Source organism: Pinus tabuliformis, chromosome 3_2, assembly GCF_031772625.1.
Source record: "Pinus tabuliformis cultivar Carrire ecotype Pingquan chromosome 3_2, CPIR1, whole genome shotgun sequence".
In the NCBI taxonomy this organism is placed as follows: Eukaryota; Viridiplantae; Streptophyta; class Pinopsida; order Pinales; family Pinaceae; genus Pinus; species Pinus tabuliformis.
The window spans coordinates 889,850,845-889,876,567 of record NC_142302.1 but is presented as its reverse complement, the minus strand read 5'-3'; the positions used below and the strand labels follow the sequence as shown (position 1 = coordinate 889,876,567).

Genomic DNA, 25,723 nt, shown 5'->3' with positions numbered 1-25,723 from the left:
CACACTATTTTGACAAATCCTCTGAACCATATCAGGCTATCTTTCCCTTGCAATATTCTTCCCATGATTCAAATTTTCTAATTGAAAGTTCATTCTCTAGATAATCTCAGGGTTTTCAAAAGGAAGGTTTTGGATTTCATGACTAATTTTATGATTGGATGGAAGCATTTTCCTTAGCAAGCCCTTATGCTAACAATAAGTTTAAATATTTTTAGATGTTTTCTAAAGAGGAAAACATAGATGCATGCACATTTACAAGAAGTTCTCAAGGTTTGTTTGATTGTTGTGCTAATCGAGAAGGTAAAGTTACAAGATTGTTAAGGTTAGTTGTTATGACACATCTTTCTGCCGTTCGACAAGGCCTTCGATATCTTGTGCAAGCTATTCAAGTTCTTATCTTTTCTATTGCACATCATTATATATCGATTTTAATTGTTGGTATCTTTGTGTTTGTAGGTCGGGAATAGTTATGGCGGTTACATTGGAAATTTCATTATACTTAGCCCTGACCTTCTAGTTGGTTAGGTTAGGAGCAGGTTTAGCTGTATTCTAGTTTCGCACTCATCATGCACTTGCTCTCCTTTGTTTTATTACTTTTGTCTCACGTGTTACTTTTAAATTCATCCTCCATTTACTTTGTTCTTTTCATTCCATTTCCATTTTTTGTTATATGTTTCTTTCATGTTTTGCTTAATAAGACTTTGCATGAAAGATGTCTCTTTGGCTCAAAATACAATGTGGCGAAACTTGAAAAGGTCAATTGTGACGACGAACAATGCTTGGATATTTGTCATCTTCTTCTCTATCTTGGGTTTACATATCTTTAATTTCAATGAAGTCTTAATAGAAAATATGATTCATTCCAGACGAAAAGCCTTGGTCGAACTACGAAGCCTGTATTTTTATTAGGATCTTCCATTTTGACTCAACCTTGTATTAAATGGTGTTTTGACCTATCGACTCAATCAAGTAGAGAAGGGAAAGGAGAAAAAATTTAAACGAACATATTAGTTTTGGTTATCTTTCAAATCCCTTAAACAAGGAACCAACCACTTCTGCTCTCAACAAGTCGGGATCCCTCTTCCATTGTCAAAATAAATAAGTGCCTTTGCATATTCTATTAGTAACTAAATAAAAAGGTTAAGAAGAGAAAGGCTTTCTTCGTAGATAGGTGAAGCAAACAACTTTGTTGGGCTACAATTTAGGCTTGCTGGAAGCGAAACAATGCTTGTGGTTCCTTGAGGCGAATCCGCTAGGGTACTTCGCTAGATAACTAACAAATATTTTTACGCTCACGCGTGTCTCTCTTAGGTTAGTACTATCACTTCCTTTCAGAGACTCACTCCTCTCTCCCCCGTGAAAGCCTCCTTTTACACATTGCAATTAGTGTTTCATAGTGTCAACTTTCTTGTTGATTTCAAAGGTTATGTGCTTACTCTCTTATGTTATTCATTACAATTGAGACAAACCTTTAAGTTATGGTGGTCGGACTGATACTCCAGATGCAACTCCTATTCCAAATGGTGTGAGGTATAATTCAGACTTCACATCGAGGAGACCCCCTTGGTTGATAGATTTCCAACACCTTAAACAAGTTCACAACTAGATTGATCTCAACTGGAAGCCTCTCATCACTAGGGCGGTAGTATCCTCCTTTAGTGGGAAAATGGTTCTACACATTCTTCTTCGAAAATAAGTCGGACAAAGACCTGATCTTAAGAAGTAGTTTGTATTTCATGGGATAGAAGGGTTTCTACCTCAATCGTTGGAGACCTAACTTAAATCTAGATTGTGATGTTCCCACCTATGTTCATGTTTGGGTCAAGCTTCCATTCCTCTGGTAAATCCCTTGGAAAATACATTGATTGTGCCAAACTGTGGGACAATATATTCTCCCACACCTCATATCTATGTCAAAGTAGATCTTGATACAATCAACTTATGCATCAACAACTGGTCTCACATTCAAGAAGTTGATTATGATTAGGTCCCCTTCAAATGCAAAGTCTACCTTGAGTGTGGGCACTATGCCTGACACTTCCCCAAAAGACAAGAGGATCTGGATAATAAAGGGGAATCAATTGAGAAATGGAAGCAAGCCATGAAGAAGCGAGGTGCCCCCACTCAACGACCACTCCCCCAAGTCTTAAAAAATGAAATAAGGCCAAAAAAGAAAAGGATATACCACTCCAAAGAAGATCACCGAAGAGAACGAGGAAGTGACAAGCAGACCAACAAACCCAAAAAATAATGTCAACATATACAAATCCATAGTCGCAATCTTAGAAGAAGGTAAAATCCCTTAAGGATCCCACGATCAAACAAGGAAAACTGAGCAACCCCTCCTCTTCTGGAGCTAGAAGCTGACCCTGTAAACGAGCCAAAAACCAATGCAGAGATAGATAATAACTCAAAAGAAGAAGATGATTTCCTTTCCCCAAGAGAAGTAACAACCACCTCTGCTTTCGCTAGCTCAACGAATGAAAAATAAGAAGAGAAATCCAAGGAAACCAAATGCAACTCACACAAATCAGGTAAGAAAACCTTATCTAAAAATCAGAAAAATAGAAGGAGCTTGGTCATCAGCGTACCATCCCTCATCAAATGGAAGAACATGGCAGCAAAGGAGGCAAGAAAGGAGTGGGAGTGACCTCTTCCAAAGTAGCATCTCAATATAAAAGTAAATGATGATTATTGTCTACTGGAATTGCATATGTTTCGATTTGGGAAAAAGAATAGCTGAAGAAAAGTATCTAATTATAAAAGAAAATATTGCAGTGGTCCTTCTCTAGAAGACAAAGCTGGAAGAATGTGAGCTTCTTTCAAGACATGCCAAAATCTAGAAAAACAACGCCATTTCGTCTATTAGTTCCATGGGAGCCTCGCGAGGATTACGTACAATATGGGATCCTAGTCAACTCAAAGTCCTCAACTCTCATAAGAATGCATTGGCTTACATCCTCCTTCCAGATCCTACAAACCAATAAGGTATGTTCTATTATTAATTTTTACATGCAAGTTCGATTTAGAGAAAAAAAAGAGTGTTGGAATTCACACATGAGCCTTAAAGACTTTGAATATGACACCACTTGTATCTTTGGTGGAGACTTCAACACCAACCTCAACCATAGGGAGAAAAAATGATGATCCATCATTTGCAATCCCTTCCAAGAATCCATGTAAGATCTCATAAATCACCTCTACCTTCTTGATATCAATATCCCTATATTCTGGTTCACTTGGAACGATAAGAGGCTCGATCCCAGGCAGATGGTTGCTAGACTAGACCGTTTTCTTGTCTCTGAAGACTTACAGACTCTAAACCTTTCCCTCCATTCCCCACCCTCCCTTGGATCGGCTCAAAACACGGCCTTATCTCACTCTCTCTTTCCTCAATTTCTAACTTTGGTCCCATCCTCTTTTGTTCTTCCTTATTCTGGTCCTCTTCCTTATCCTTTCAAGAACTAGTTTCCTCTTCCTAGTCTTCTTGGGTTGTTGAAATCCTGATTCGTATATGGGACTCTAAAATTAAGAGGCTCAAGAGAAACATAAAACTTTGGCTTGTGGATTCAAAGACTGATAGACAAACATCTATTATAGAGATGAAGCAGGAAATAACCCAAATTCAATCTGTTATTGAAAATGAACCTGTCGCAGAGGCCCTTCTTTCTCAGGAGAAGTCCACCGTCACAAAATAGCATTCCCTCCTAAAGGAGGAGGAAGAATAATGGAGGCTAAAATCCTGTAGTTTATTTCTCAAAGCAGGGGATAGAAAAACTAAAATATTTCATAAGCAAGGCAAGAACAAGGAGCGGAAGAACAATATCAAAGAAATCCAGGTCCGTGAAACCAAAGTCGACAACTTTCAATCCATCAAAGAGGAAGGTACTCTCCACTTCAGTAACTTGTACAGACAGAGCGACCCTCCCTTAGCATATGATGAAACTTATATGCTTGAGAAAATCCCATCACTTGTCTCTTATGACATGAACCTGCGATTAAATTCCCACCTCACCGAGGAAGAAATAAGCAGAGTGGTCTTTCCCTTCACCCTAAAAAATCTCCTGGTTCGAATAGGTTTTCAACTCACTTCTATCAACACTTCTGGAATGTCATAAAAAGAGATTTATGCAGAATGATAAGATACTCTTTAAAGAAAATTTGTATAGGGGGAGGAATCAATTCCTCCTTTCTCGTCTTAACCATCAAAGAATCCAATCCCTCCTCCTTTGATAACTTTTTCCTTATCTCCATTTGCAATGTCTCCTACAAGATCCTTTGTAAATTCTTGGTGAATCTCTTAAGGAAAATACTTCGTCTTATTATTTTTGAGAATGAGGGTGGCTTTGGCCCATGAAGGAAAATTATAGATAACACTATCCTAGTTCAAGAAGCCATTAATCCCAGTCGATTTGGAGGGACCAAGGAATGCTCATTAAATTGGACCTATCCAATGCATTTGATAGATTAAGACACAAATTTCTCCTAAATGTCATGAAGAAGTTGGGATTTAATGATAAATTCATTCAATGGATCGCTCTCTGCATTAGCTCTCCCTGGATCTCCCCGTTGGTGAATGGTTGTGCCACTAACATTTTCAAAACCTTGTAGGGTCTACACCAAGGATGCCCCCTCTTTTCCTTTTTATAAATCATCATGGCAGATTCCTTGAGCCATCATCTGGATCATGAGAAAAGTAATCACTGTCTACCTGAAATCATATATACTCCTAACATAAAAAGCATAAACTACTCCCAATTTGTTAATGACACTATTCTCTTGGGTGGAGCTTCCTTAAAAAGTTACTAGGAGATTCAAGCTTGTTCTGGACAAATTTATCTCAACTTCTAGAGAGCTTGCCAATGTGGCTAAATCTCAAATACTTTCTTGGAACATAAATGGGGTCAAACAACAACAGATTAGGGACTACCTTGGCTTCACTCTGGTGGAAAGCTAGATCGAATTTAAATATATTGGGATTCCCATTTGTCTCAAACGACACTCTCCTCAAGCTTGGCTTTGCATTCTAGAGAAAATTAAACTCAAATTGGATTCTCAGGGTGCCCGATGGATTAACCTAGCTGGATGTATAATTCTCATAAAGGAAGTCTTATCAGTCATTCCCCTATTCCAATTTTCACCTCTTCTTGCTACACAATATGTTCTTCATCACCTCAGATTCTATATCATGAAATTTCTTTAGGAAGGGGGTAAATCAACCACCAAGAAGTTTCACCTAGTTAAATGGACCAATGAGCATGCCCCAAAGCTTCATGGAGGTCTTGGAATTTGAGATCCTATATTAATGAATCAAGCCATAAGGGCTAAATTGACCTAGAAACCGAAAGATCAACCTGTGTCTTGGTGGGCTCAAGTACTCAAAGCCATATATATGCATCATGACAATCAAAATGATTTGGGACCCCTACAACCCACTAACCAAGAATATTCGATTTGGAAGCTTATCACCTCCTTTATTTCTATCATTAACGACCATCTTGTTGAGTTCGTGGGAATGGTATGAAAAGTCACCTATGGACAAGATAAATTCTGAACCATCTGCCCCTTCATAAATCTGAAGTGCTTTTCCCTTTGACGTAGTTCATATACAATGTAGGGAAAACTACCTTGGCTCACATTTCGAAATGGGATGACTCAAGAAATTGGTTGGGATGGAATCTGGAGGATATCCCTCCCAGTGTTCAACCTCTGGTAGAAACTTTGAAAATCAAGCTTACAGGTTGTGCTCCCTAGTGCCAGCATGCTTCTGATAAACTAGGTTGGAAATATTCTTCTTACATAGTCAAGGAAGGATATATGGAGCTACTCTTCTCCTCAAAAATCCCTCGCAAGTCTTCTCTCTAAAGGAAACTTTGGCAAACATATGTTATTCCCAAAGTCAACACTTTTTGCTAGCTACTCTCTCACAAGAATATTATGACCTCTAAAAGTCTTAGAAAAAGAGGAATCCAGGGCCCCTCCTATTGCCCATTATGCATGCAACAAGAAGAGTCCATTTTACATATCTTTATTTTCTCCCTGTTTTCTAAATCTGTCTCTGCCATTTCTTTAAATTCCCTACATCCTTGGTTAAGATGGCATTTTGACCCTCTCACCTTCTTTTCTTCTTGGCCAAAGCACTATTTTGGATCCTTCACAGGGAAACTCTACTTAAAGAAACTCTATACCTCCCTCCCCAAATACCTCAACTAGAAAATTTGGTTGTCCAGGAACAAAAAGTTATCTTCAACAATTCCCTTATCCCTCCTAGACCCTCTACCCTAAGATCACTTTCTTTCTTCCTTGAGCATATTTGACCCTCTCTCTGCACAAGACTATACTTTAAATCAACTCGAACATACTTGAATGAACCCTTTCCCCATTCCTACCCATCTCTTCTCCTCTTCCTCCTTTGGTCCCCATTAAATTGAGAAAACTTGGAAACTCCGCCTCTCTAATGAAGCCTTTGAATATTGGAAAGGAAGTAGAAAGCATTGGATACATAGGTTTGATGGTGCCTCTAAGGAAATCCAAGGGTTGCAGGAGGCGAAGGGATTCTCATTAATCTTGGTGGAAAAATGATAATTAAATATGTCACTATTCAACACTTGACCAATGACACTCACCCCCATGAAAAAATCCTTATGCTACTGCTCAAAAGAATCAAGTGGGCCCTCAGCCCCATCCCCTCCATCTCTCTATTCCATATCCTCCGTAAGCAAAACATAAAGGCAGATTATCAAACAAACCTAACGTGTCTTCTAGTTGAAGTATATAGGAAGATTAATGGCAAAAAATATATATTCCAAATTCCCTAGTTACTCATGATTTCCCCTTACTCTATGTCCTCCCCCCCTCACCATTGCATGAAGATCATCCTCGACATTTTGAAATCCATTATAACCAAAGTTCCCAAAGCCTTGATATTATATGTTGTGGCACCTGCTGCTAGCGGCTCCCATGCATGGGAGGCCATTATATCCACTCATCTCACATGTTGTGAAGTACAACCCAAGGCTCCTCCACTCTGCGATCTAATGATGATGTCACGATTTATTCCCTAGAGCCTTAATGGCGATGAGATCGATCTCACATGGGACAAATTCCTTCTCGATATTAAATCCATGGTAATGCTTGGCTTCTCTCATAACTCTGTTTCCCTATTCTTGGCAATCATATCTTTACCCTCTCAACATATTTCCCTTCTCCCCTCTTCTAGTAGTGCGGTGACAACTTACTCTGGTCCCTCATTGCTCTTTTGCAAACCTTGTGCCTCTGAACCCATAAGACACGTCCAATTGACATAATTTTTCCTCCTCCTAAGTTGACTCTGCAAAGTACTACAAAGAGGCATCCAAATTGGCGACATATTTCTTTTCATAGGAGTTCCTCCCTCAGGATCCATCTCTGTGGAGCTTAGCAATGTGATTAGAGTGTCGGTATTCTTCAATTATCTGTGGTATGTTGCCAATGGATATGAGGTAATTTTTGGTAATCTACTCTCCACTTTTCTCTGGTATTCATTTTCTCAGGTGGTATATGGTGCTTTAGAGCTTTGCATAAATTCCACATGTCCTGTTTAACTTAATTTCCTCCAGTCGCTTCTCTTTTGTATCCTCCAAGCTCTCTTAGATTTCACCCACTCCTTTGGATAATTTCTCTTTCATAGTAGCCCCCTGGGCTCCCCATATCTTCCCTTGTATTTTCGAGAGTCTGGATCTTGCCATCCCCTACATTCCTTTTAGCTTCCCTCTCATCCTTATCACAATGTCTTCCAATCACAATTACTTAGATTCCTCTGAATTTCCCAACTCCATTAGCAACAACCTTGAACAACCACTCCACTTGGAAATAATGGAGACATGAAATGACATATCCTCCAGCAAGACAATTTCCTATCCTTTGTCTTTGACGAAATTCAATCTCTAAAGCACAATAATGGTCGTCAAGAGGATGAGATTGACGCTCTTTGCAAAAAACTCGAGGAACTCTACCTCAAAGGAATCATTACATAAAATGACACTTAGTCAAATGAAGCTACTGGTCCACCTCAGGGCCCTCAAAATTTTGATCTAAAGCAACCAGTAGAACCCACAATCTCCTCTATGACAGGGGCCTTTTGTAATTTTATTTTTTTTGCTATCACAATTTTGTAGAATCTATGTATGTCATAGTGATATTGTAGTCTTTTTGGTCCGTAGTTACTTAGTCTTGATAGTTTGTCTTGTCCCAAAGAACCCTCTTAAATTGCTGAAATGTAATGACTTGCTAGGTATTTGCCACGTCCAAGCGCAAATTGAATACAAATAACTACTCACTTATGTTTAAAAAAACAAAAATTAAACATGAAGTTATGAAATATCATGGTTATGAATATGGATTATCATTATTTTAATTTATTTTAATGTGATATGTATATTATAAAAAAATTATGGAAGAAATTATTTGTAATTTAATAATAAAAGCAAATTACAATACAATAAATTCGAATGATTTATTATTTATTATTATTAATTATTTTATTTAGTAAATATTTTATTTTTATTTTAAAAAGTACACCTATTAAATCCAAATTGAACATGGAAGAAATTACACATCCCCTTATAATGAGTTGTAAAATAAAGTAATCAATAAAATAAGAAATCTCTTATATATGTTTGATATTTAAATATTTTACTTAATGTGTATATTGAGTTTTGTTATTTATATTTTTTAAATGTCATATATCAATTGCATATCAAGAATTAAATAAATTACACATCTATATCATAGAAGTAGGAAGTAATTGAAACATCTCTTTGCACACACACATATATAAAGTTGATATAACATTATTTTATTTGAGGTGGATATTGAAATATTTTATTTATGATCTATAATAAAATATTTTTCATTTATTTTTTCTATAAATATTTAAAAGTTGATATTGAAATATATTAAATAATATGGTTATTCAAATATTTTTACTCAAAAGAGATATTGAGATATTTTTAAATAATATAGAAGCTATACATCTTCATTATAATAATAATTATTATGATTAAATGTTAAGGTCACGTCCACGCCAGACACCAAATTGACACCAAATTGGTGTATGAGAACCCCTTGTTTGTGGGACAAGGGACCTACCTCCCTGCAACGAATATATACTCTAACCCCCTCTAGGTTATATACTCTACCCCCCTCTAGTTTTGAATTTGTGACCTCTTAGGAGGAAACACACTATCTTAACCATTAGGCTCACTCAAGATTAAAGATATAAAAATATGATATAAAAACAATGTGGATGTTAAAGTATTTTATTTATTACCTATATTGATTTTGTTTTAGTTATTAATATTTTTCTATACGTTATTTTTTTTTACAATGAGAGCTGTCGAGGATGCCCGTGCGCAGCCCTAGCTGTTGCTGTAGCACTCAGAGCCGCAGCCCCTACTGCTCCTCAGCGGCGTCCTGCTGCTGAGGCCTGACTTCACCTGGCAAGATCGCATTCCCTTCCTGCAGCAAGCACGCATCGGTCTGCAGCTGCCCTCAGCAGCCCTCTGCTGCTGAGGTTCGAGCAGTATGGACCCTTCAGAGAACAAAGATCATCACACAGATCATCATCATGAATCAGAAGAAACAACCAAAGCCTTTGCCTCCCTCATTTCGGCAGTAGGACCGGCAAAGAACAGACCAACAATCTCAAAGTTTGTTAAAAGAATGGAAGAAATTCAAGAGATATCACTCCCTCTGGCTCTCCCACGAAAAGCAACTCTCTCCCTGGTAGAACGAGGATTAGTAGAGCAGTTCACTGGGTTGTGGCCATCACCGAAGACTGTCAAAAAATGGGTAGAAAGAAATTGGTCGGCTTCAATAAATGGGAAAATCTCAATCAGGTTCTGTGGCAGAGGATATTTCACCTTTCATTTTGAGACAAAGGAGGATCGAGACTTGATATTCAGAAATGGGCCATATTTTATGGACACAAGGGGGCTATACCTGAATAGATGGACACCAGACTTTGACTAGAAATGGATGTCCCAAGTGTTGTCCCTGTCTAGGTTAGACTGCCGCACCTCCCTCTCCATTGCGAGCCAAATGAAAACATGCATGCATGCACTTGAATATGTGTTGAAGTGGATCTAGGGAGAGGACTCCCAGAGGCTATCAAAATCAAAGTGGATCAATGGACGCACATCCAACAACTGGACTACGAGCAGATCCCCTTCAAATGCAAGGTATGTCATGAATATGGCCATTTCGCAAATAGATGTACAAAAAGAAAAGAAAATGAAAGTGAAAAAACAGAGGACTTAGAAAATAAATGGGAATAGGTCAAACGAAAAAAACAATAAACAAACAACCAAATCAGCCTCCAATACAACCCTCAACACCCTCCGAAGCTCAACCTCTTTCGCCAAATACAGACCTGGCCACTGCTAACCCATTCGATCCACTGGATCTCTCTGCTCCCTCATCCCTTGGACCCAAGTCTAGATCTAGATCTAGATCCAGAACCCCTCACTCCCCCAACCCTTCTCAATCTCCTCACTCCCCTAGAATTTCAAATCCCCATCATTCTTCGCCTCCCTCAGTAGACAGAATCTTAACCAGAAAGCAAGCAAAGGAAGCATTCCCAAACACTGAAAACCAAAAAAAAGTGGGAAGAAAGACAAACAAGGAACTAAGGGACAAAGCAGCGGCAAAAGAAATGGATCTAGGAATGCAGCAACCTATGGATACTTTCCTAGGAAAAATCACAGGGAACAATGAGAAAAGTTACCAAAAGGGGAAGGGAGCCATGTACCACCCAACAGGTAAATAATGATAATCGTCTCTTGGAATTGTAGAGGAATGGGGACAACTATTAAAGAAAATGAAACAAGAGACATATTAGCAAATGAAAACCCAGATATCTTAATGATCCAGGAGACAAAGGCAGGCAACCAAGACACTGAAAATATTAAAAAAAAAAAATTCAAAAACTATGAAGGGGAAGCTATACAAGCAACAGGAGCATCAGGGGGTATATGCACAATATGGAAAAAAGGAATATGGGAATTAACCCAAAAGAAAACAGATCAACATTGGATAATAACGGATATCAGGTAAACCAGCACAAAAGAGAGATATAGGGTCATAAATATATATGCCCCAATCACTATAAGGACAAAGAACAATGCTGGGCCATATTGAAGGAAATATTAAAGGAAACATAAGTTGGGAAGGTGATTTTATGAGAAGACTTAAATCTGGTAAGAAGTATTGAGGAAAAATTTGGAGGAATTTATCAAACGGACCCCTCCAAGAACTCTCTAGAAGAAATTATGGAGCAGCACAGCCTTCTGGACATCCCCCCAAACAATGGGAAATACACCTGGAACAACAAAAGAGTAGGTAAAAGCAATATCAAAGAAAGGTTGGATAGAATCTTAATCCAAGAAAGTATAGCAGCAGGTTATAGCTCTATCAAATCAAAAATCATTCACACCACTGCATCAGATCATAAACCAGTAGCAATAATATTGGGTAAAATGGAGAACCAAGGTCCACTCCCCTTCAGATACAACTCAACCTGGGACAGCAGCACAAAAATCAGTGAGTTAGTAAAAAAAATATGGGAACCAAGAGTAACAGGTTCACCTCACTACATATGGGAGACAAAAATTAAAAATGTAAGAGCCAAGTTAAAAGAATGGGCAAGATCAAACGAATTAAAAAAGAAAAAGAAAATAAAAAAGAGCTCCAATGGAAAATGGACAGCATGCAAGCGGAGAAAGAGGGCAAAGAAGAAAGCAAGCATGATTACTTAAAAGAGAAAGAAATCTTTTGGGAGATTTACAAGGAAAACAAGAAAGAAGAAGAAGAGGCCAGACTGAAGTCAAGAAGTTTATGGCTCAAGGCAGGTGACAAGAACACTTCTTTTTTCCATAATACTATGAAAATCAGAAGAGCTAGAAATCAGATAGAAAAGATCCAAGTGGAAAATCAAGAAGTTAAATGAGTGGAAGAAATAAAAAAGGCAGCTCACAAGCACTTCAAAGAGCTACTGTCAGCCACAGAAGAAACAGCTGAGCATGAAGAAATCTTGCAGCACACAAAAAAGAAAATTAGAAAAGAACAAAATGCAGATTTGTGCAAAGAACCAACAGAGGAAGAGATAGTGGAGGCCATATGGAGCCTGCATCCGGATAAAGCACCAGGGCCAGACGGTTTCACCATAGCCTTCTTCAGAAATCACTGGTATACAATCAGAAAGGACTTCATAAGAATGGTGAAAAATGTATTCAAAAAAAAAAAGATGGGAGGCAATACAAAATCCTCCTATTTGGCTCTTATCCCAAAAGAGTCAAATCCCACCACTTTCAATAGGTTCAGGCCTATCTCTCTCTGTAATTCTTCTTATAAGATTATAACAAAAATACTGGCAAATAGAATTAAGAAAGTGTTGCCCCTAATCATATCAGAAAATCAGGGAGGGTTTGTGCCAAATCGGCAAATTATTGATAATGTCATAATTGTTCAAGAAGTTGTCCACACCAGTATTCAAAAGCATGAAAAAGGTATGATAATTAAATTAGACATGGCAAATGCCTTTGACAGAGTCAGCCACCCATATCTAATGGTTGTCCTCCAAAAACTTGGCTTTTCTAATGAAATAACGTGAGTGATACAGGAATGCATATCCACCCCATGGATAGCCCCACTCATAAATGGAAGACCCAGTGACTTCTTTCAAAGTACTAGAGGTATTAGGCAAGGCTGCCCCCTCTCCCCTTTTCTTTACATAATAATGGCAGAGACCTTAAGAAAAGCATTGGAGGCCCAGAGGAAAGAAAGAACTTTAACAGGGCTGAGAATAGCAAAAGGAATAAAAACTATAAACCATTCCTTGTTTGCGGATGACACTATGTTGCTGGGAGGAGCTTCAACGATAATAGCCAAAAGATTCAAGAAAACACTAGAAAAATTTCTTCAGGTGTCAGGTGGGCTATTAAATAACACAAAATGCAGGATCTATGGCTGGAATATTCTGCCTAGAATCATGCAAAGGATATCCCAAATCATGGAAATCCCAGAACAAGAGAAATGGAACCACTTCCTCTACTTGGGACTCCCAATCTCAAAAGAAAGCATGAAAGCATAAATATGGGCAAAACAGAGTGAAAAAATACAAACTAAGATAAAGAATTGGGGAATGTTGTGGTTAAACATGGTTGGAAGGGTGATACTAATTAAAGCTCTCCTTGCAGCACTATTGATTTATCAGTATGCCATAATCATGGCACCAACAAGCGCCCATAAACAGATGGAGTTAATCTTACGAAGCTTTCTGTGGCAAGGTGGGAAGCAAGAAAACAAGAAGTTCAACGTGGTAAGGTGGGAACAAATAGTGTTACCATATGAAAAAGGAGGTGTCAGGCCAGGCAGTAACTCCACAAAACAAACAATTGATTCGTCTATTATTCCATAGGTAGGTCATTGTTATATACAATAGGAGTGATTGTTCAGTTCATCTCCCGATGACTGTTCACATTCCTAATTTATTTATTTACACAAAATTCCCCCAATCATGAAGATTAGGTGTCAACATTCCCCCCCTTAATCTAAAGGGGTGTTGGTGAGTCCAAGCATCATTAGGAATCGTTCAAGCTTTTCCCTTCCAAGTGCTTTAGTGAAGATGTCTGCAATTTGCTCATTTGTGGAACAATGACGGAGATGGATTGTTTTGGCCTCAACATGATGTCGAATCAGATGATATTTAGTATTGATATGTTTTGTTCGATCATGGAACTTTGGGTTCTTGGCCAACTTTATTGCAGAGGTGTTGTCAATCATGAGTGGAGTTGATTGTACTTGTTTTACCTGCAAATCTTCAAGAATTTTCCTGAGCCACACGATTTCTTTCGTTGCTTCAGTTGCTGCCACGTATTCTACTTTTGTTGTGGAATCTGCTGGAACTGATTGTTTGCGTGATCTCCAGGAGACAGCTCCTGATCCAAGACTCATAGCATATCCTGAAGTAGATACCCCAGTTTCTTTGTCTCCATCGAAGTCTGAATCAGAGTATCCAATCAAGCTGAAGTCGTCCACCTGTGTATACTTGATTCGAAGGTCTTGAGTTCCCTTCAAGTACCTTAGAACTCTTTTTGCAGCAGACCAATGTCCCTCACAAGGCTTTTGCATAAACCTGGAGAGGATTCCAATAGCAAATGAAATGTCTGGTCTCGTAGTAGTGAGATAGATGAGACTTCCTACACGTTGTCTATACTTTGTTGCATCATCAAATTCCTTTCCTTCAATAGATGTGAGCTTTAAGTTTTGTTCCATTGGAGTCGAAAGAGGATTGCACTCTATCATGCCAAATCTGTTTAACAAATCTCCAATGTATTTCTTTTGAGAAAGAAATATGGATTTTGGATGTTGGGTTACTTCAATGCCAAGATAGTAATGAACATAGCCCAAATCAGTCATTTCAAAACTTTTCCCCAATTCCTTCTTTATGGATGCAATGTAGCTTTCATTGTTCCCTGTCATTAAAAGATCACCTACATATACTACAAGATATACAACTGTTTTGCCAACTTTCTTGACAAATAAAGTTGCATCATCAAGATCAAAATGATTGAAGTTGAGTTTCAGAAGATGCTCAGTTAGTTTTTCATACCAGGCTCGCGGTGCTTGTTTGAGGCCATACAAGGATTTCACAAGTTGGCATACTTTATGTTCATGTCCTTTCACAGCAAATCCTTTAGGCTGGGACATAAAAACATTCTCTTTTAGATCTCCATTCAAGAAGGCAGTTTTTACATCCATTTTATGGACTTTCCAACCGTTCTGAGCTGCTAGTGCAAAGAGTGTCCGGATGGTGGCCCATTTTGCTGTGGGGGCAAAAGTTTCCTCATAATCGACCCCTTCCTTCTGTGCAAAACCTTTTGCCACAAGCCTAGCTTTGTGCTTTGTCAAGTGAGCCATCAGCTTTGTACTTGTTCTTGTAGACCCACTTGCAGCCAATTGGTTTGGTTCCAAATGGAGGATCAACTAGCTTCCAAGTGTCGTTCTTTATGAGGGCATCATACTCCTTTTGCATCGCTTCTTTCCATTCATCATGAGAAGCAGCTTCTTTGAAGGTAGTTGGTTCAAAATCTGTAGACAAGTTCAATTCACAATCATAAGTAACATCCATATCAACAGGTGAATTAGAGTCATCTACATCACCTCCATTTTGTTGGTTTGAGTTTCTGGTCCCTGTTTTTCCAATTTCATCAAGATGAACACTTTCAAGTGTCTTTGTCAGCCACTTTGGGGGACCTTTCTGAGATGGTCCAGGCTGTTCTGTTGATTGAGTTGGGACTGAATCAAGATTGTGTCTCCCAATTCTATCAATTACATCACTTAAAGCATCATCCGTTGGAGTTTCATGCAGGGGAGATTGTTCTTTAGAAGAAGATTCCACATGTTGATCTAGTATAGGAATCCCCCCTTCAAGATGTGGAATCTGATTATCAAATTCTTGAAATGATTTCATTTTTGCAAATCTATCTAAGCGATCAAGTTGTCGCTCAACAACATTGTCAGATTTGGATGATTCAAGAAAAATTACATCTCTAGATACAACAAACTTTTTATTTACTTCATCATAGAGGCGGTATGCTTTGGAGGTGTTTGAATACCCCAGGAAGATACACTTACAACTTCTAGCACCAACTTTGTTTCTATGTACCTTTGGTATCAACGCATAACAGGTGGAACCAAAGATCCTGAGATGTTTTACCGAAGGAACATGTCCATACCATAATTCATAAGGAGTCTTGTTTCTTATAGCATTAGATGGACATCTATTCTTTATATATGCAGCACATAGAACAGCATCAGCCCAAAACATTATCTTTACATTTTTGAAGAAAAGCATGGATCGTACCATATTCAAGATTGTTCTATTCATTCTTTCAGCTACACCATTTTGTTGGGGATTATAAGGCACAGTTGTTTGATGTTTGATCCCATGTTGGCGAAGATAGTTTTCAAATTCATTTGATGTATACTCTTTTCCATTATCAGTGCAAATAAACCCAATATGAGATTGTGCATCATTTTCAATCCATTTATGAAAATTCTTGAATGTTTGAAAGGCATCAGATTTGTTCTTCAATAAATAAACCCAACACATTCTAGTGTAATCATCAATAAATGTCATGATATATTTATTTCCATTTGCAGAAGGAACAAGCATTGGACCACATAAATCTGAATGAATGAGTTCAAGCTTCCTATGTGCTCTTGAATGTGAATCATGAAAAGATTGTTTGCTATGCTTTCCTAGAATGCAAGCATCACATTGCTTATGTTTCCTAGCAATTGTAGGCAAACCAACAACACCATTTTTCTTCAATAAGCGGAGACTGTCATAGTTTAAATGTCCAAATATAGCATGCCATAATAAACTTGATGGAAGTGTACCTTCTTCATGATGAGAAATATATGAGAAATGTTGTGCATGAGCAGAGGTTCCTTGCAGTTTGAGAAGCCTTTCTTCTTCTATTCCCCTCATGACAAGTGAGTGGTCAGAAGCTTTTCTTACCTCAAGCTTGCCATCAAACATATGAATGGAGTGACCTTACTGGCGGATGTGGACCAAGGACAGCAAGTTTCTCTTGAGCTGTGGGAGATATAGAACATGATCTAGAAGAAAGTCTGGAAGACCAGACGGTTTAAACCTGATTGTGCCAAGCCCTGATGGCTTGATTTTTGACTGATCTGCAAAGTATACTGCTCCATCAACATTATCAATGAAATCTTCAAAAAAATATTTTCTATGAGTCATATGACAGGTTGCTCCTGAATCAAGCAACCAATTATTTTTCGAAGAAGCAAGTGAAGCATTAAACAAATCTTCATTTACTCCAATGTTACATTGTGCCTCAATATAGTGAGCGGATTCAGGTGCTTTACCTTTGTCTGTATCATCAGTTTTACCTTTCTGTTGGTTTCTTTTCTGCTCAATTTTGTCCCATGGTAGCTTGCATGTAGAGGCATCATGTGATCCATTTCTTTTGCAGCGAATGCAATGTAAGTCTGCCTTTTCTTCTTGAGAATGTCTGCCCCCCTGCCTCTGAAATATCTTCCTCTTCCTCTTCATCCACCTCTTCCTCTTGTAGAATCTTGAGCAGGATGCTTTTCTTTATGAGCAAGGCACACAGTGTCTTCAGAAGATTCAGGGTCTGTCTTCTTTCCAAAGGCTTTTTCTCTTTCAGCAAACTTTTTCACAAGAGAGTCAAAGGTTATATCTTTAAGATTTCCATTTGCTTGTAAAGACTCAAGATAATTGGAGTAAGTAGGATAGAGTGCCTTGAGAAAAGCAATAAGAGGGATATCCAGCTCAACCTTAGTGGATTTGATATCATGCATTATAGACTTTACTTCAGATGCAAGAGCAAGAGGATCATTATTTTTCAGTTCAAGAGTGAAGAGTTTAATCATGAGCTGAACAACTTCAAGTGCAGAATGTGAGTCATAGAGTTCTTTCAGCTTTGTAAAGCTTCAAAGGCAGTTGAATATGATGAAATATGGCGACTCACCTCTTCATTTACAGATGCTGCGATTAATGCATAGGCTTTGCTGTTCTTGATTTCCCAAATGACGAGCTCTTTGTCTGAGGTAGGTTGTATTGGGTCATTGTCTCCTTCTCCGACACACACTCCTTTCCACAACTCATTGAAGATGAGGGTGTGTTTTATCATCCGGGACCATTTAGGATAGTTCTCCTTGCCAGTGAGAACTATTCCTACCATAGAGATGATTGAATGCATTCTGTAAAAAAAATACTTCTACTGATAGAAAAAATACTTCTACTGATATACAATGAAATTGTATTCAAAAGGGCAAAAAGATTTCAAATACTTTATGCACTATATTTTCTTCAAATCCCTCCAATGTTTATAAAAGGATCCTCATATAATACATCCACCATATTCCATTCTACAAACTCATTTCATATTCCATTCAACGCATTCAAATATCTACAACTATTCAATATATATATGCTGGTCAATATATATCATTCAATATATATGCTGGTCAATATATACCATTCTACGCATAAACCCACAGCGCACGTATAAACCCACAGCGCACAGCTTTAATATCATATATACACTGGACCATTCAACAACGTTAATACCATGTCAGCGTTTCAAATACCATATAAACAGCGTTAGTATTCCAGATTAAAAGAGCCGTGGACTAGTGAGTAAACCCACAGCGTTAATACGCATTCAACGCAGTTCAATATATACATTCAACGCAGTTAAACAGGAAAACTAGACAGGGTTAAAACCACTGGATTATTAGACAGCGCATACCATGAGACAGCACATTCAAACGTCCCACTCGTATATCCTGGAATCATATGAAATGAGCAACTTGTAGAGAGAAGGAACGCTGTGTTAAGAATGGCTTGAACGTTGTGTTAAAATCCATTCAACGTAATTTAATGGGACAGTTCAATATACCATTCCTCAACGTTATGCCATTCAGCAACGCAGATACCACAGTCATTTTAACTGATGTGTTATTTGTTAAAAAAATTGGACAGCGTTAAAACAATACAGGAATCTCATTCGCATACCATTCAACAATGCATACAGGAGCTGGTGGCGTATCTCTGCAGTGGCACCGTCAGGTCTCAGTATGTACAGATGTGCAGTGCGTCAGAGGCAGATTATTTTAGAATAGAAGGGAATAAAGCAGAGGCAGAGGCAGAGGCCAGGACAGAGGAGTTACAAGGAGCATAATAGCTAAAACAAGGAGCTGGCTCTGATACCATGTCAGGCCAGGCAGTAACTCCACAAAACAAACAACTGATTCGTTTATTATTCCATAGGTAGGTCTTTGTTATATACAATAGGAGTGATTGTTCAGTTCATCTCCCGATGACTGTTCACATTCTTAATTTATTTATTTACACAAAATTCCCCCAATCATGAAGATTAGGTGTCAACAGGAAGGCTATCCATCCAACTTCCGGGACTCATGAATGCAACTCTTGGAATGAAAATAGTGTCGAGACTCATTACAGGTAAAGAAAGCTGGTGGAAAAAAATCCTCATTAACAAATACCTGGATGGATCTAAGGAAAAATTGCTTAAGGGAAACATTCCAATCGGACAAAGTACCTAAGTATGGAAGCTAGTCAAAAAAGTAGTTCCATTAATGAGCAGCCACATCTCAAAAATTCCATGTAACAGAAAAACAATTTCGATTTGGGAGGATAGGGTTATGGGAAAAGACCAAATCCATAATTACCCGGAAGTTGAAGGCATACAAGAATGGCTGAAAGGAAAATGATTAGACACTCTACACTCAATCTCGTCATGGAATCAAAAGGAATGGCAGGAGTGGAATATCCTAGCCATACCAGCAAACCTGGAAGGACAATGGACAAAAATCAAACAACATTTAAAAGGGGCAGCTCCAATTCACTATGATGAGGAAGACAACTATCTATGGGATCCAAGCAACGGGCATTACACAGTTAAATCTGGATATAATATCCTCTAAGAGCAGATTAATCATCAGGAATGGGACTCCTGGAAACTAGATGGGAAATCCGAAAGTTTGCCAAAGATAAAAATTTTCATATGGACCCTTTTAAAAGGGAAGATTTTGACCAGTGAAAATTTTAAAAAAAGGGGCTTCCAAGGGCCATCACGATGCCCTTTATGCCAGCAAGCAGAAGAAAGCATTCAACACTTATTCCAAGAGTGCAAATTCATAAAAGATTGTTGGGAGCAGCTTGTACAACGACTGGAAATTAACATAAATTTTGGAAAACCAATGCTGGAATTTCTTGGAACTCTTGAGAAAACATACCCTTATGTAACAAAAAAGAAAGCCACAATTACAAGAATATGGAAATGTATACCAACAGTCCTATGTTGGCAAATCTGGCTGACCAGGAATAAGTGCATTTTCAAAAATCAAAACCCAAGAATTGGGAAAACACTCTAAAAAACTTGGGGACTGACTTCCGAAATTCTCAACGCAAAATGAACGACACCAACAGACTACAGTACTCTCCAACAAGAGGAAAGGGACTGGCTCAGCAAAGCCATATTAGACAACAATGGTCAAAAGGGACAGAGGAAAGAAAACTCAAAACAAAACTGGAAATTAAGAATGACTGAAGAGGAGCTGGAAAGCTGGAAAAAGCTTCAGAACAGAAATTGTATGCATTTTGATGGAGCCTCAAAGAATAATCCGAGAAAGGCAGGCGTCAAGGGAATAGTTTATGATCCAAATGGGGAAAAATTAGTCACTTATGAACGGGGACTTGGAAAAATGACAAATAATTAGGCGGAAGCATACAATTTATTGATGGGAACAAGACTGATTAAAAAAAGAGAAATCCAAAATCCTATAATTATAGGAGACTTAGCCATCATTGTCGAAGTAATGGTTCGAAACAAGAATCCAAGCAATGAGTTTATGAATAGAATCATCAAAAGAATTAGAAGGAATTTAGCAAGCTTCGGAAATGCAACCTTCAAGCATGTCTTGAGGATACATAACCAACAAGTGGATCACCATGCAAATCAAGCTGTAGAGAAAGAAGAAGGAATGGTCAGAGAGAATTAAGAAGAATATCATCACATTGTGCCATAACCACAATAGAAAAATGATAAACCAAAGGTATTGGAATACCAAGGGACAAAGCAGGCGAATAAAAAGGAAAAATCAAAATATTGAAAGCAAAGCAAATCCAAGAATCCACAGCCAATGAAGAAATAAAAAAATCCCAGATAGTCAAAAAACAAATCATGACAGCAGGGAGTGGCACATGAACGATGTCAGTGAAGGCACCCCAGATCACAAGATTTATGAGGGAAAAATCAGCAGCACAGCGAAAAGTCGTGGCAGAAAATCTAGGGAGGACGATTGCTCACGAGTGACAGCCTCCATCTACAGACTCAGGGAAGGCAGAACGGGCTATAAGAGAAGCGACATGGTAGCTATCAGCAAGCATTACTGTGTTTACAGACAGCCCATTGTCGAGCGCAGAAAATTTCCCTTCAGTCCTTTCCTGTATCTCAACTTCATAGCTACTAGCTCTCAGTCAATCGCTCAGCCCTCTGTCTCTCCTCTGCAAGCTCAACATCCTCTCATCGTAGTAACTGTATTCCATTTTATTTACACTTCTCCATCTCTGCAGATCATCCCCTAGTCATTCTATAAACTTGATCGCACTGTTGGCCACAGTCCCAGGCCTCTGGCTCTCCTCAACGCGCCCAGCATCCTCCCATCGCAGCATTTGATCTTAGCCTTTTTTTACTTTGCCATTTTCGCAGATCTCCCCTCAGCCTCTTTGTATTCTCGGTCGCGCTACTGGTCTTCAATTCCTTGTCCCTCTCCATTTTATCATCACTGTAATTTTTCAAAAATGTTTTATTAGCCGGCTCATCCACAAACCCGTCATCCAGGCCACTGTTATCTCTCAATCAAGTCAGGATATCGTTCAGCAAGGCAGGACAACACAGGCACAAAGGCTAGCAAGCAGCAGTAGAAGGAAAGCTACAGCAAAAAAAAGCAAGAACTAGGAAGACAAGAAAAGCAAGAGGAAAGAACAACAAAATGGAGCTCAATCCCATTGATAAGTAGCGAGGAATGACTCTTGCCCAGCGTGCAAGGGAAATAAGATCATGATACATTGGCTGCAACAGTCATTAAAGGATCTCCGAAGTGAAATGCAGATGGAGTACAGTTTCCAGATGCGCAATATGGAAGTTAATAAAGAAGAGATCATGGCTCTGAAAACTAAGTGCAAGCACCTGGAGGAAGCAGTTGATTACTACAAAAGCAAAGCCACTAGCAGTGAAGGGGAGAACTCGGTCAACAACAACAACATGCAGCAAGCAACCCAGGACTACTCAATTTGTAAACCATAAATCTGAGTGAAATATGTTATGTAAATTTGTCTTCTTCGTTGGTCAATATGTCAAGCAGTACTCTAGAATAGCTAAAAAAACTTCTGAAGTTTGACACTCAGCACAGGAAAAAGGTGTGCGTGCCTATCTTACTGCTTAGTCTATCATATCAGAATAGTGGAATGTAAAAGGAGCTAGTTCCAAGACTTTTTTTTGGTAATATAACATCTATCAGAACTTGTTAAAAAAAATAAAAAATAAAAAATAAAATAAAATAAAATTTATATACGTTAATATAAGTATTATTTTATTAGTTTTTAACTTAATTTGATTGGACAAATCTCTCACATGGTAGGTTGTGAAGCACCTCAAGGCATATAATAAGAATTTTTTACACGTGTTACTCAATATGTAGATCTTAATATGTTATTTATAGTTGAGCTTGAAATATTTTTAAAACATAATACATGCTTACTATTCTAAGCATGGAAAAAATTATATATATCCTTCATATTGGATTGACATGATCTATAGATTATTGAAGTTTTATAATACTTCTAATTAATTATATCCAAATATGTATATCTATTTTTGTTTTGATATTTTATAATATTTATCCCTATATCTATAGATATATTTGTTTTTAGTTATAGTTTTTTATTTAGTGAATACATTAAAAATATAAAAAGAATTAATTATGAGTTAAACATGTATACTTTTAAACCAAACTCTTAAATGAAATTCTAAATTTGTAAATATATTTTTTTATAATCTCATAATCCAATACCATCACTTATCAATACCATATACCACATTTCTCAATACAAACAAAAATATTCCATAATTGATACCCAAAATTTCCAAAAAAAAATAAAATAAAAGATATATATATATATATATATAATCCCGGAAAAAATACTCCTCGTAAGCTATGGCGGTGTGTTTAAATTTCTCGCTAAACACATAAATTGACGAACTCTTTTTCCAACAATCCCTTATTTCCTTTATTCCCAAACTATATAAATATAATCAAAATACAGTGTTGCGTGGATCCCAGTTAAGTCAATTCGGGGCTTTTCTATTTTTTTAATCAATCCGCCGACTAATTCCAGGCCCGAATAGCCGTATTGTGATCGCACCCAACTTGGGCCTATTTTCATTGGTGGGTCCCGCCCCAAGTCAGGGTTGGGACTATGGTGAGGTTGGGGCTACATCGAGGTCGAGACTCATTCGGGGGATACACCATTCTTAATAAATACAATTCAGAGACTGAATTAAACTAGATTAGCTCTAATTTTCTAATCTATTTGTACATTGTTTTTAGAATTTCCCTTAGGTTGGGAAATATCCTAACAAACTAATAGTTGTTTGGATACTTATCTAAAACTAACACACCTCGTTTAGACACATGTTACGTTTACAAAAAGTGCACTTAGCTATAAGACAAGTTCATCAAAACAACCAAACAATACAACTATTCATTTTTCTAAAATTAAGACACATATTTGTATATTGAAACTCCTTATTTCTACTTTTATACCAATTTATATCAAAGGGAAAACAAAATTCCCAGTACCCTTAAATCTAAACTAAAAAATTACTGATGCTCCTGCATCAATAATCTCCCCATCCATCTATTAATTATTAAATAATTAAATGAAAATTCTTATAACCCTATTCCAAAATAAATTATTAAATAATCCAATTAAAATTCCCATAACCATATTCCAATATATATATATAAAACCACTTTAAAAATGATCATGACTCACATAACCACTAACAATAAAATAAGACCACCCAACATAAACATTTACATCAAACTTTTTTTCATTGCATCTTCATACCGCGCAACATATTCAAAAGATTATATAGCGCTCACGATGGAGACATTGAGTAATGTAGTGTGAGTATCTCGGTTTGTATGGTTAATTAAAACCCTATGTACCTTAACTGATGTTGGAAAACACAGTGGCTAGGACCAAAAACACTAACTGAGGTTGGAAAACACAGTGACTGCGGCTATAACCCCTAAACGAGGGTTGGAAACACAGCACATTCACGACAATATAGTTATTTTTTTGGTTTTCATAGAGAATCATACTCGACCTCCGTTGACACCAACAACCTGAGCATTAACCCACTCTCCCTCATCGCTCGCTAGAAACGCAACCAGCGGAACCACATCCTCCACCCTCCCCAACCGCTCAAACGGGTTCAATTTGGCACTCGCTTCCACCGACGCCTCGCTTCTCCCGGTAAAGAACATACCGGTGGCAACAGCACCCGGCGCCACACAATTTACAGTAATCTGAGTGCCCCTCAACTCCTGTGCCAGGATTCTCGTCATAATCTCAATCGCCGCCTTGCTGGCCGAGTAGGGGCCGTACCCTGGTGTGGGCAACGCCACCGCGGAGCTGCTTAGCTGGATGATGCGACCGCCGCCTCCGCGAACGATCCTATTGGCGGCTTCTCTGCAACACAGAAAAGCTCCCTTGCAGTTCACTTGGAAAGTCCGGTCCCAGTATTCCTCGGAGGTTTGGGCGATGGTCGGATACCTGGGGTCCGCCACTGCGGCACTGTTTACCATTATGTGGAGCGACCCAAATGTCTGCTTGGCCATGTCGAATAGTTGGGCGACCTGGGAGGCGTCGGAGATGTCGGCCTTGCAGGCAATCGCCGTCACACCATTAACACAAGAAGTGGAGCTGTTATTGATTGTGGAGACCACCTCCTCTGCGGTCTGTTGATTAGAGGAGTAATGGACCACAACTTTGGCTCCCTTCTCCGCTAAATTGAGGGTGATCTCCTTGCCGATGCCACTTGATGCACCTGTTACTATGGCCACTCGCCCTCTCAAAGGAAGGCTCATCGACTTCTCTTCTTCCTGCGGCTGCTTCTTCTTCTCATCGAGAATCCCCATTGCTGGTTGATAGGTAGCTTGTTATTTCTTCAGACACATATGTACAAGTTTTATAGAGGTACGGTCAATTCAATGCTGGTTCCTTTTTTCGATTATTTATATGTTTCGTGGGTTCAATTCCTGCCGACAAAGTGACATCATTGCTGGCGTCAAAATGACATCACTGCTGGCGTTGAAAGGTGGGGTTGGAATTAACGTGCACACTAAGACTTCATTGCTGGCGGGTGTTTTCTTGAACGTGCCATAAAAACCAGTCAGAAGGCCTGCTTCCTTCGGTCAAATATGGTAGTAATTCAAATTCTATTCGAAGTTTTTTTTCTTTTTGCCGAAAGTCAGGGAAATGCGGGTTATATTTTGGAAAAAGTTGATAAGGATTTTTGTAAATCTTGTTTTCTGGTCAAATTTTGTATGGAATTTAAATATTCTTGGAATTTTTTTTTCATGAAAGTTGGTATTGAATTCAAATATTTTTGGAAGTTTTTTTTGCCGAAAGTTATGAAAATTTTCTTATATTTTGAAAAAAATTGATAAGGATTTTTGTAAATCTAGGTAAAAGTTGTCAAACTTTATAATTTTAAATAAATCTAAGTAAAAGTTGTCAAAATGACATCACTGCTAATGTTAAAAGCCGAGTTTGAATTAAAGTGCACACTAAAAACTTCATTGCTGGCAGGTGTTTTCTTGAACCTGCAATGAAAACCACTCAGAAGGCCTTGTTTATTAGTGAAATTTGGTATCCAATTCAAATTCTATTGAGAAAAAGTTATAGCATTATGTTCACATTAGTTTTTTTTTGGCATTATTTTCAATGAAAAAATTGTTAAAAGGTTAGGTTAAATCATCATAATTTGAATAATAAAAAAATTCAATTACAGAAAGCAAAAACCAGAAAAAC

At 38.1% G+C, this 25,723-nt stretch overlaps 1 pseudogene; it reads right to left on the bottom strand.

The window, feature by feature from the left end:
• Positions 1 to 23,610: 23,610 nt before the first annotated feature.
• LOC149183483 (short-chain type dehydrogenase/reductase pseudogene) lies at positions 23,611 to 24,911 on the bottom strand (annotated as a pseudogene).
• Positions 24,912 to 25,723: the final 812 nt, after the last annotated feature.